We start from the raw sequence: 12132 nt of genomic DNA, 5'->3' as shown, positions 1-12132 counted from the left end.
CTCCCCACTATCCCATTATGGAAGAGAACAATTTCATATCTATCCCTTGCTTGTAGCTCCTAACAACAAGAAATTGCTGTAAAATGATTTTTTAAGAGCTTGTAATTATATTGTGCTTTACAATGTGTAGACTTGTATGTGGTCCATCCTCTCCACACAGAGGGGAGTAACTTCCAGCAAGAAAATTTACTTGTAGATGAGAATATAGCTTTATGAATTAATTGTGTTCCGATGAACTTACTGTCAGGGGAAGAAAAGAAAACCCCACTATTTATAGCATTTGATGATTTCCATGCTGCAAACTTACCCAGTCTGGATGGCTTCATCAATATATTGTGACTGAGTGCAGACCTGGGCAGCAAGTGCTACAAGCCTGAACTAGCCGACTCTCCAGTGGGATTAATGATATGTGAAAGACAGGAGCCCACATGTGTTTATTTTTTCTTACAGTTCAACTAAGACCACACTCTTTCAAGAAAAAAGTGGTTAATATATGGGAATTTAACCTTCAATCTTTAACTTCCCCTTTAAATAAACTTCCCTCAAAGTTTATGTTCAATTATGGAAGAATATCTTTAGGTTGTTGACTTTTTCATATAGAAATGACTTTAATACTTGTTGGTATTGGCAACATGGACAGATTAGATCTGGAAATAGAATAAATGAGTAAAATTTCAGTCTGAAGATAGCACAGCCTTTGAGTTAATATGCATTTTGTATAGTTAATATACCCCTCACCCACCCATTTCAGATCTTTTTATGAGCAAAATTTAGTCATCCACCCAATACCTTAGAAAGAGAGATTTTGATGGATCTGCCTCATCAATGATAGGAGCAGGACTGTCTTTGACCCACCAACAATTTCCAACCATGAGGGACAAGCCATCTCCTGGAAGATGTTAGATCAATAATTAAATCCAGTGGCTTAAGGCTAAGGTAACATTAGCTGGTGTGTTTCTCAGTGGGCTCCTTCCTCACGCTTTCAAGTCTTGAAGTTGAGGTTCCACCACTAGGGTAACACTCCCATTAGAGTTAGCCAACCATGTTCTCTGGACGCAGACTTCGCCTTTCCCTCCAGAAGAGAATGCTATTTATCTGAGAGTGCTTGGCTCAGCCCCTTCCTTCTGGCTGCAGAGACAACATGCATGGTCTCCTGATGACCTGTAGGGGTTCTGGAGCCGTCTGCCCTCTAAGTGAAGCATGCAGTCTGGGAGCCCCAGTCAGCCCAGTGGAGACTGAGCAGGCTTACTTGTACAGTTGATGAGGGAGCAGAAGGCTGGCTGAAGACAAAGATAAGCTGACACCCTTCAACCTCCTCCTACCCCCACTCTTGGGTAGAACACAAGATATTCTTCCAGGGCTTTCACAACTGTCTTCATGTTAATGCATTGCTAGAGGAGAAAACAACCTTAACTTGATAATGACAAGGCTTCCATTATCCTGTAGGACCTCTTTAGCATATGAAAGTTCTTTTGAAACCTTCCTTTTCCTTAGTTCTCCTAACTCCCACCACTTCTCAAGACCCCAGGGTTGCAACTCTTTCTGCCCTTGGGTCCTATCCCCTTGTTTTAATAAACCACCATTTTTTGCCAAGGACATCTCAAAGAATTCTTTCTCATTCATTAGCTCCAGACCTCACTGTAAGGACCTATTTAGCCAGAGCACTTCCTTCCAGTTAAACTATGACTTTGAATGACTTTGTTGTTTATGCAGTAAAACATAAACTGTCCCTGCCCCCCCCCCCCCCCCCCCCCCCCGCCCCAGGGGACTTACTTAAAAACAAGTCCGGGAAACCAGTCCCAGGTAACAAAGCCCAAATACAAGGGTGGGTCAGGCCAGGTGAAGGTATCCAATCAGTGGGGGTGCATACTGTCTCCCTAGCTACCAAGGAGTATGCGCCCCACCCTTCAGGTGCCTTTTGGGCACCAATTCTGACCAAGATGATTGGCTAGTTCAAATATCTACTATAGGGTAAATTGTAATTCAATTGATTCAATTGGCCACCCGTGTGTGACCTAGCAGGACTGTGCAGCTTTCTCTGTGTGTTACCATCTCATTGTCCACTTATGCGTGGCCAGGCCCAACCACATGGCCTTTGCCCTTAAAAGCTAGTCTGCAAGGCAGAGAGAGGGCACCTCTTTGCAAGAGATGGCCCTGGCCGGTCAGTTTGATTCTCTATGCTTGGCGCAAAATAAAGCTTTGCTTGACCTTCACTTTGTATCAGTCTCGCTCCTTCAATCATGGACCTGACACTCACCCCACTAAATCTCACCCACATTCTAAAACCACATTACTGTGAACCCCCCTCCTCCAACATCTGGGAACAAAGTTGATCCCCACCCTGTCACTATCTCTCAATTGTTCTGAACTGCATTTGTTGAGAGAGAGATACAAAGCACAGCTCAGAGATACTGTGGGTTCCATTCCAGACCACCCCCATAAAGTGAATATCTCAATAAAATGAGTCAAACAAATTTTATGGTTTCCCAGCTCATATAGAAGTTATGCTTCCATTATACTGTAGTCTATTCACTGTGCAATGACATGATGTCTAAAAACCCCACAATATACATACCTGAATTTAAAAATGACTTATTGGTTAAGAAAAAAAAATGCTAACCATCATTTGCTTTCAGCAAGTCATAACCTTTTCCCTGGTGGATGATTCTGCCTCAAAGCTCATGGCTGCTGACTGATCAGGGTGGTGGTTGCTGAAGGTTAGGATGGCTGTGGCTATATCTTAAAATAAGACAATGTTTCCAGCATAGATTGACTCTTCCTTTCACAATTTCTCTGTAGCATGTGATTCTATTTGACAGCATTTTACCCACAGTAGAACTTCTTTCAAAATTGGAGTTAATCTGGAGACCCTGGATGGAGTTAATCTGGAGACCCTGGATGGCTCAGTGAAGTGTCTGACTCTTGATTTTGGCTCGGGTCATAATCTCAGGGTGGTGAATTCAAGCCCCCACACTGAGTTCTGTACTTGGTGGGGAGTTGGCTTGAAGATTCTATCCCTCAGTCCCTCCTCCCACTGTCTCTCTCTCTCCCTCAATAAATCTTTAAAAAAAAAAAAAATTGGAGTCAATTCTCTCAAACTCTGTCTCTACTTTATCAACTAAGTTTATGTAATAATGTTCTAAATCCTTTGTTGTCATTTCAACAGTCTTCACAGCTGCTTTACCAGGCGTGGATTCTATCTTAAGAAATCACCTTTTTCCTCATCCATGAAAAAGCAACTCCTCATCTGTTCAAGTTTTATCATGAGATCGCAGCAATTCAGTCCCATCTTCAGGCTCCACTTAAGATTCTCGTTTTTTTGCTTTTCCATTCACATCTGTAATGACTTCCTCCACTGACCTCTGGAACCTCCAATTTGTTAGGGGAAAAAAAAAAAAAAGAAAGAAAGAATATCTGCAAAGCACCAAAGAGCAAAGTGCAATACAATAAAAGGAGGTAAGCTTGTGATTGATACTCTAACATCCAACAGTCTGCTATTTTATTTCCCTTGTTATAGGGGATTATGTTTCCATCATTCACTTACCTTTGTTTCAGTGGAGTTTGAAGAGGAAGGAAAAACAATAGCTTTGTTCATGCTACAATGTTTAACCTACTAATCTTGTCACCAAGAATTTAAATACTTATGGAACAAACACATTCACTAAAACTAGGATTTGATTAAACATTGATGAATAATAGCGGATTAAGTTGTATCTGTAGACTTGTACTTTTTAAGACGCTACTCTATTAACTGCATGACTCAAATTGTGGTACAGAAATGGCTTCATGGTAATCAGTGTAGGCTTTCTTGTTAAAGAGTTCTATTCATATATGGACTATTTGTTTTCAGAGTGCTTTCACACTCTTTAACTCATCAAGTTGTCCAAGGACTGTGAGGTTAATAACAAGTTATAATTATTCCCATTTCACAAATTAATAAAAAAAAAAGCTAAATTGAAGATAAATGAGTCTATGGTTTTCCCAGTTCACAAGACTAGTCATTTCCAGAGACGGAGTCATTATTTAGATTTCCTACTCCCACTTCTGTGTTCTTTCTACAGCATCACTACAGTTTTTTTTTTTTTTTAATATTTTATTTATTTGGCAAAGATCACAAGTAGGCAGAGAGGCAGGCAGAGAAAGAGGAGGAAGCAGGCTCCCTGCGGAGCAGAGAAAGCCTGTTGCAGGGCTCGATCCCAGAACCCTGGGATCATGACCTGAGCCCAAGGCAGAGGCTTTAACCCACTGAGCCACCGAGGCACCCCAGCATCACTACGGTTTTAAAATAAGGCAAACATCAGAAGTCATGGCTACTCATACAGAAAACTCAAGGAATGTCAGTACATAAGATTGATGATCCCTTGTGGAAGAGCTAATATTGAGGTGAGAGAATGAGACACTCCTCTCAGACACAACATTTTAGGAAAAACGCAGTAGTCAAGGAAATAATTTAATTTTCATTTTTTTAAAGACTTTATTTTTTATTTATTTGAGCAAGAGAGAACGAGATTTATTTGAGAGAGAGAGAATGAGAGAGAAAGCATGAGAGGAGAGAGGTCAGTGGGAGAAGCAAGCAGACCCCTTGGTGAGTAGGAAGCCTGATGTGGGACTCGATCCTGGGACTCCAGGATCATGACCTGAGCCAAAGGCTGTTGATTAGTCAACTAAGCCACCTGGGCACCCAATGTTATACACATTTCTAAAGATTTTATTTATTTATTTATTTAATTTGAGAGAGAGAGACAGAGATAGCAACAGAGGTAGTGAGGGAGAGAGAGCAAGAGCAGGGAGGGAGAGGGAGAAGCAGGCTCCCCCTGAGCAGGCAGCCTGAGGTGGGGCTGGATCCTAGCACCCTGGGATCATTACTGAGCTGAAGGCAGATGCTTACCTGACTGAGCCACCCAGGCGCCCTTATGTTATATTTTTAAAGTCAAAATTAATGCAAAAAGTCAATGAATGCATAAAACATAAAAAATGTAAATAAAAACAAATCATGTGCTTGTTTTACAGTTGGCATAATGGTGCAGTGGAAACACTCATTTGACCTTGTGTTACTGGAACACTTCCAATTAGCTCCCTGGACCCAGTCAGTCAGGGTTACGTGGGTCGTGTCAATCATGATATTCAAACAAGTTAGACCATGTGGGTCTCATGTCTGTTGATTGTAGTGCTTGTAGTATCCTTTCTTACGGGGTTTAAAATATGGGAAGGTATTTTGATAAATGCTGGGGGGCATACACTTTTCCGTTTGCTTTCAGCCCTAATGTGTCTCAGCAAGGCAGTGCTTAGTGGGTTAATTCTTCGTACACGCAGAACTTTGGAGTTTCTCGTTAGATCTGAACAACAAAGAAAAGGCAGATGGAAAAAGGATTAATCTCTAATGTGAAAGAAAGACATCAGTTACATATCCACTTCAATAATGTCAGTCTCAGGGTAAAGTAATGGCTTTGAAAGCGGATTTGACTTCTGAGCTCAGCAGTGGCAATTTGGCCAGTCGGGCTCCCAGTTCCAGGGAGCTCACGGGGGAAAAAAGGAGTGGCTCAGGGAAACATTTCAAGCACCGAGGATGTGAGATATAAAATCCTTTTAAAATATGTTAATTTGGCTCACGTATTCCAACCCAGGCTGTAAACTGAAAGTGATTTATTGATTCCCTATGGAGTTGACATGTAGACATTTTTTTAAATTTTAACATCCATGATTTTGATAGAGGATCTTGCCCAAGTTTGTTTTTTTTTTTTTTTTTTTTTAATTCTCTAGACATCCCTCTTCCAATTATTCAATTTTATGTCTAATCAAAGTAATTACAACTGTCATTGTTAGTTCCACTGGAATGAGAAAAAAATAACTTCTGGGGTGCTTTTTAATCATGCAGTTTCCCAGCCTCCACTCATGGCTATTCTGATTCCAGAGGCCTGGCATCCAAACCCGTCATTTGCATTTTTAACAAGCACGCTGATGATTGCAATATAGGTGGTGACCCACAGGTCAAGCTCCCTGAGAAGCCAACTCTGTGTCCAAGATTTGCTTGCAGAGAATTTGTTGGAAATTGCTCTCAGGATCAGCTCCTGTGGTGAAAGAACAAATGAACTGAGAGGGAAGACACCCAATGGCCCCAGCTGTCCTCTAAAGCTGTGGAGCACTATGGTTCTCTGGAGATACTGGAATCATAGCCAGAGGCGGGGACCTTCTCCTTTCCCTGCCACCAACCAGTTGCTCTTTGGAAGCTGTTGTTGAGAAGAAGGCCTGACGCTGTACAAAGCTAGGTGATACCTTTCCTGAAAGGGGGCTGGGGAGAGACCAGCCAGCACTCAGATGGGGCCACGTGGCAAGTGCTGGCCAGAGGACCTGAGCCAAAACCAAGAGTTGGAAGCTTAACCAACTGAGCCACCCAGATGCCCTGAGACGCACTTTCTCTTAAGCTAGGTAGTTGAAAAGCGGGCCTGTGATCCTTTAGCTGTCTCTTCTGACCCACAAATAGGAAGCTACATAATCCAGTGCAGCTACAATGTTGTTGGATTTCCATCACACCATTATAGAACTGATCGCCTGAATGTAACATGAATTAGAAAAAACTTGGTGGCCTCAAGCTCCTGGGATTTCAGTATTATCTAGACTAACCTTATTAAAAACAAAGGCCAGATTTCAGTTATACTATAAATTGCATTGCATTGGTATTATATAGTGTGATACTTAGTTTGACTGAAACTAAATCTTAAAGCTCTAAGCAAGTTCAAATACAAAATTTGTTGTAAAATGTGTGTAATTTTGAAAAATAAATGTAGCGCAATAGGGCAGCTTCTAGATAACTGACCTTAATGCAAATGTAATAAGTTTTCTTTGCATTCAAAAATTTTAGGACATTTTCAGAGTGAGAAATAAGCAAGTATTATCTGTTGGGCTTTAGGAAAATTTTGCTAAGATTCCACTAAAAAAAATGAGAACAAATTAAATAATTTATCTTTTTTATATAGATTTTCCTCTCTGTACCTGTAAGTATGGGAACATTTATTCGGTAATACACAAAATATAAGTTGAGCTAACCAAACATACTCTTAGAAAACAATATGTTAAATTTGTAGCAAAGACTTGAGCTCAATTAGAGGAAAAGTTATTTTTTCTTTTTTTCTGACAAAACAATAGCTGCGTAGATAATTTAAGGGAAAAAAAAAGAAAAAGGAAAAGTGAATATGAAACCACAAAAGGAAATTATGTTATAAAAAGAGGCTAAAGATCTTGGTCATACTAGCCAAATTCCAGCATGATGATATATTCATTTTGGCAATCATAACATCATTTGGTTTCATATGTGAGGGTTAGAGTCTCCTTGCTTATGTTTTCAAGAGCTAGGAAAGGAGTTGGAATTGAAACAAATTGAATTAGGAAATCCAGTGTAACTGGCATCTTATAAGAATAATAAAAGCTTAAACAAAAAATAAGAAAAATACATTAATATGAATAACATAAAATATTAACCATTGTAGAGAGTCATAAATTTATGACTAAATATAAATAAGAATGTGGTAAAACAATATAAAATTAAATATGGATAATGCAATGATAGACCCTGGATTAAGCGGTAGTCCTCTTCCATTTGAGAGGTCATTTTACTTCAGATACATCCCAGTTTGTGAGAAGCCTGTGGTGACAACTAGAGAAAAACCTGTTCACGGGGTCTAATCACTGAATAGTGGGTGGCAGAGGACACAAGCAGGAAATTCCCCACACCCTCTGATGTGATATGTGGATTCTGGGACTATTTTTCACTAAAAACCAAAAGGTAAAGAAAGTTGAGTTAGAGTAGGAAGGGGAAAATATATTTAATTTTGGACCAAAAGACCAACTTCAAAGTTAGCAACTAGGTAATCAATCTCCTTTTTAAAAAATCATAGAAACTGACAAAGAAGCAGAGATTTCTCAGAAGTCTTATTCATTACAGGGCAAAATTTCTTCTAAGTCAATACCAATGTCAGCATCTGACCATTTCAGAAATCAAAATACAGGATTCCAATGTACATTTTTAATGGCACAATTCTACCCAGGATCCTCTGTAATTTGAAATAAATTTAAGGATGTGCTATTATCAATGGCAACACACCTTTTCAAGTGAGAAAACTGTTATTATCATAGCTGATTTGTTATAATGCACTTTGCAATTTTTATTTTATTTATTTTTAGAGAGAGAGAATTGTATCATATTTTATTTTATCTTATTTTTAGAGAGAGAGCAAAAGAGAGAGCAGTGGGCAAGTGGGGGTGGGGAGGAGGAAGTGGGGCAGAGGGAGAGAGAGGATCCCAAGCAGGCACCACATCTTGCTGGGCTTGATCTCATGAACCTGAGGTCATGACCTGAGTCAAAATCAAAAGTCAGTGACTTAACTGAGCCACCCAGGTGCCCTAAAGATACATCATTTTAAAATATAGTTGACCATGAGAATATCAGTTGAAAATTCAGCTCTTATCTGATGATGTTATTAGCAAGATCTTCTACTTAGATTGTATATAGCTTATACACACACACACACACAGAGCACACATAATATCCACATAAATGAAACTACATATACATATAGAAGTATATGACTCCATATCTGCATGTGTGTGTATGAATATATACACCTAAATGGTAGATATTATGTGCATATGTATACATTCCAAATATCATATATGTAGTTAGAAAGATAGTATGTAGAAAGAAAAATAGATTGATCAATTGATAGATAATAGGCCTCCCAAATGTTCCTAATGTTATCTAATGTAATCTCAGCTAGAAAGAAACTGAGGGCTCTTATATTGTCCTATTGTTTTCCCTTGATAAATAAGTTCAAGCCCTTAGGGACTGTGTCTGAGACACCAGCCTCATCTGAGATGCCAGCAGCCTAATTGTAACTTATTTTCACCAGGTAATTACCTGGTATGTTATTTTTCCCTTCCAGGGTATCTATTTTTTAAACCAAAGGGTATCTTTTTCATTTTATGTCCCACACAACCAGAAAAGCACCAGATGTATATGAAGAGAACACAGATTTGAGTTGATGGGAAGAAGGAAGAGTGAGAGGGAAGAGGTTGGGAGCAGGCTGGGAGGCAGTCAGAGAGCTGCCTGTACCATCCAGGGCCCACAGGATACCCATCGTCATTTGTCTCCAGACTAGGATAAACCTGAAGAAGAGCAACAGTACTCTGTGAAGTTTCTAATAATTCCAGAACTCTGTTCAGTCTCTCATGATGCAGGGGAAGGAGAAAAATAACGTAATATCAGAGCCAATAATTTCCTCATTGATTAAAAAAAAAGCCTAAGCTATTTAGGAAGAAACAAAAAAATCTCTCTTCAAGGTTGCATCCTTCTGCCACAATCTACATCTCCTTATTTCGTATTATTAATCTTCCAAATGCTCATCTTTCTTTATGTACAGCTCTTGCCTCACTGTGAGGTTTGGAGAATCGATGGTGTAAATGGATACTGCAAACTCTAAAAGAAAGCCTCACATTTTCCAGTTCAAAATTAATCACTTATTGTCTAAGTTTCTAAGTTGAAATACATACATACATATATACATACAAACAAACAAAAAACAGAAAATAGTCCCACAGGTACCAAACCCAGGCAGCAATAGGGGTCAGCGTATGTAAAGATGAATTAGATTAGGCCATAGTGGATCTGCAGATTGGATTCAAGAACATCAGACATGGCCGCCATGACAGCCCCCAGCATGGGTGTGTCCATCCATCGGGAAGCATTCCAGTCAACCTGGGAATGTGGTTGTGCACTTCTGCCAGGCAGCGAAGGGCTGAGCTGGAAACTCTCAGGTGTTTATTGGGATCATTCTTCCAGGGCCAATGATCAGTCAGTCTAGTGGAATTATGACATGGTGGACTTCTGTGTTTTGCTGGCTGTATAGAAGCCTGTGCAAATTGGATTTCCTTGTATGTCATTAAACTATTTGACAGATGGACCAACGAAGTTACAGGAGGTATGTCCATCTGCTCAATAATTCAATTTCTCACCAAATATTGGCGAATTATTGGCACGAGTGATTTTGCTGGTGATTCTAAGGGATACACGAATCAAGCACATATGTGAATTGTATTATCTTAAAGCTGATAATATATAAACATAAAAAATGGTATATTTCTAAATAATATACATAGACATAGATACTAATCATAATGAAAGCTAGATCTATGTACTATAATGAGTCCGGATTAAGGCACATGGGAATTCAAACGAGGATTCCATAGTTTTCAGTTTAGAAATATAACTTTAAGTTTGTGGTAAATATGAAATTTGAATTAGAGAGAGAAGAGAGTCTGCATTACAGTTTAAGGAAAAAAGGCATTTTTGACAAAGAGAACAGCAGGGGAAAAAGCACAAAGAAAAATTTTACATTTCACTTTTGATTCAAAATAACTTATAGTTCAGTATGACTAGAGTCTGTGCTTAATATAATGACAAATGATGAGAAAACCACAGGTTTCTCACAGGTTGTTGGGTTCAAAGCATGGAAAAATGATGAATATATATGGGCATCATTCTATAGGCAATGGGAGACATTAAATAATCTGAACAAGAGAGTTATCTTCAGGAAGTCAATCGGCAGCCAGCTCTGGGAAAGTCTTCTCAGAACAAAGAAAATGAGAGACGGATGGGACAGTTGGGAGGACACTATAGCTCCTTGGGGTTTCTGGAAGGAAGCAGGAGAGTGGTAGGCAGACAAATGAGAGGCACTTAAGTTGTAGAATAAACGATATCTTGCAAGTGAGCACAGGTGGGACCAAAAAAAAAAAAAAAAAAAACCCCAACCAGTCAAAATGATAACAAACAAACAACTGAATTGTGGTCCAAAAGGGATGTTTTCAGAAGCAACAGATTCTGTCCAAAGAAATGGGATGTTCCTGAGAGATAAAAGAGATCCATTATGCCACCAAAAAACTCAATGCACGGGTTATATATGATTTTTTTGAAATCAAATATTGCTTTTGATCAAGAAATTAAGAGTTCCATTTGCAACATTGCTGTCATTGGCTTTCTGCCATTGGAAATAGACATCATTTTGTATGAACTTCCTTAAGATTGGATGGAGTGAGTAGGGGAAGAAAAAGTTTGATTTTCTTCTTCATGTAGAAGTTCTAAAGTTTAAAATGTAACAACAGTACTCCTGGGCAAAGACACCAGCCAGTTTCATCAGTTTTGTGGTTCGCGTTTGGGTCTATTGATTTGGTTGTATAACAGTGGTGAAGACTGAATCTGAGCAAAGTGAGGGCTGATCTTTGGAAAACATGCAGAATTATTTTCTAGACTTTGCTTATCTATGCTCCCTTTTCTCCCACATGTTGGTGTCTAGCTGCCCACCCATACCCTAAGCTCTCATGCAGTCTTTATTCTCTTGGGTCCCTTCCCTATAGGATGCTCATAGGCTGTGTATCCCTGGAAGCACCTAATCCTCTGGACTCTTCCTAAGTTGTGCATCTCCACCATGTGTCTGTTGTTCTTCCAGACTTCCTGGGCATATCTTCCTGTGACATAAGAGCTAGTTACAAGGAGGCCAATCAACTCTAAATACTTATTAATAAGAAAACAAAAAGAGAGAGAGAGATTGAAAGAATATATCCTAAAATGCTGAGACCAGTTATTGCTGGGTGTGAGAAAGAAGGTTGTGGAATATACAATGTGTATGTGTGTGGGTGTGGGTGTGTGTGTGTGTGCACGCCATGTGCACTGTGGGAGCTATAAAAAAATCTAAAGGCGTAAACTTCAAAACCAAGCTCTTTTAAGAAAATGCAAAATCTACTTTAAGAGATATAGGAAAGGGACAGGGGCGGTACGGATGGAACATGATGGCTAAATCCATGGATTTTTGCTTCAAAAGCTTGGGAACCCTGTTCTAGATCTTACTGATTTTGTTGAAGTATAACGAGTTATTTAAACTGAATAGTTCTGTTTCCTCATCTGCAAAATAAGTAAGATAAAGAGCATTAATTCACACTTTCATTTGAGAATATGATTAAATTAGATAATACACAGTTTCCTGTACCAGCCACGTTCAGTCGTCAGCCAGTAGCTTTTATCCTTCTCATGGTGGATAGCTTTGATTCTTCTTTTGCTTTCTCTCTTTCCTTCTCCTTCTTCTCTCT

Source organism: Mustela nigripes, chromosome 8 (genome assembly GCF_022355385.1).
Source record: "Mustela nigripes isolate SB6536 chromosome 8, MUSNIG.SB6536, whole genome shotgun sequence".
Classification (NCBI taxonomy): Eukaryota; Metazoa; Chordata; class Mammalia; order Carnivora; family Mustelidae; genus Mustela; species Mustela nigripes.
This window is presented reverse-complemented; position numbering follows the sequence as displayed.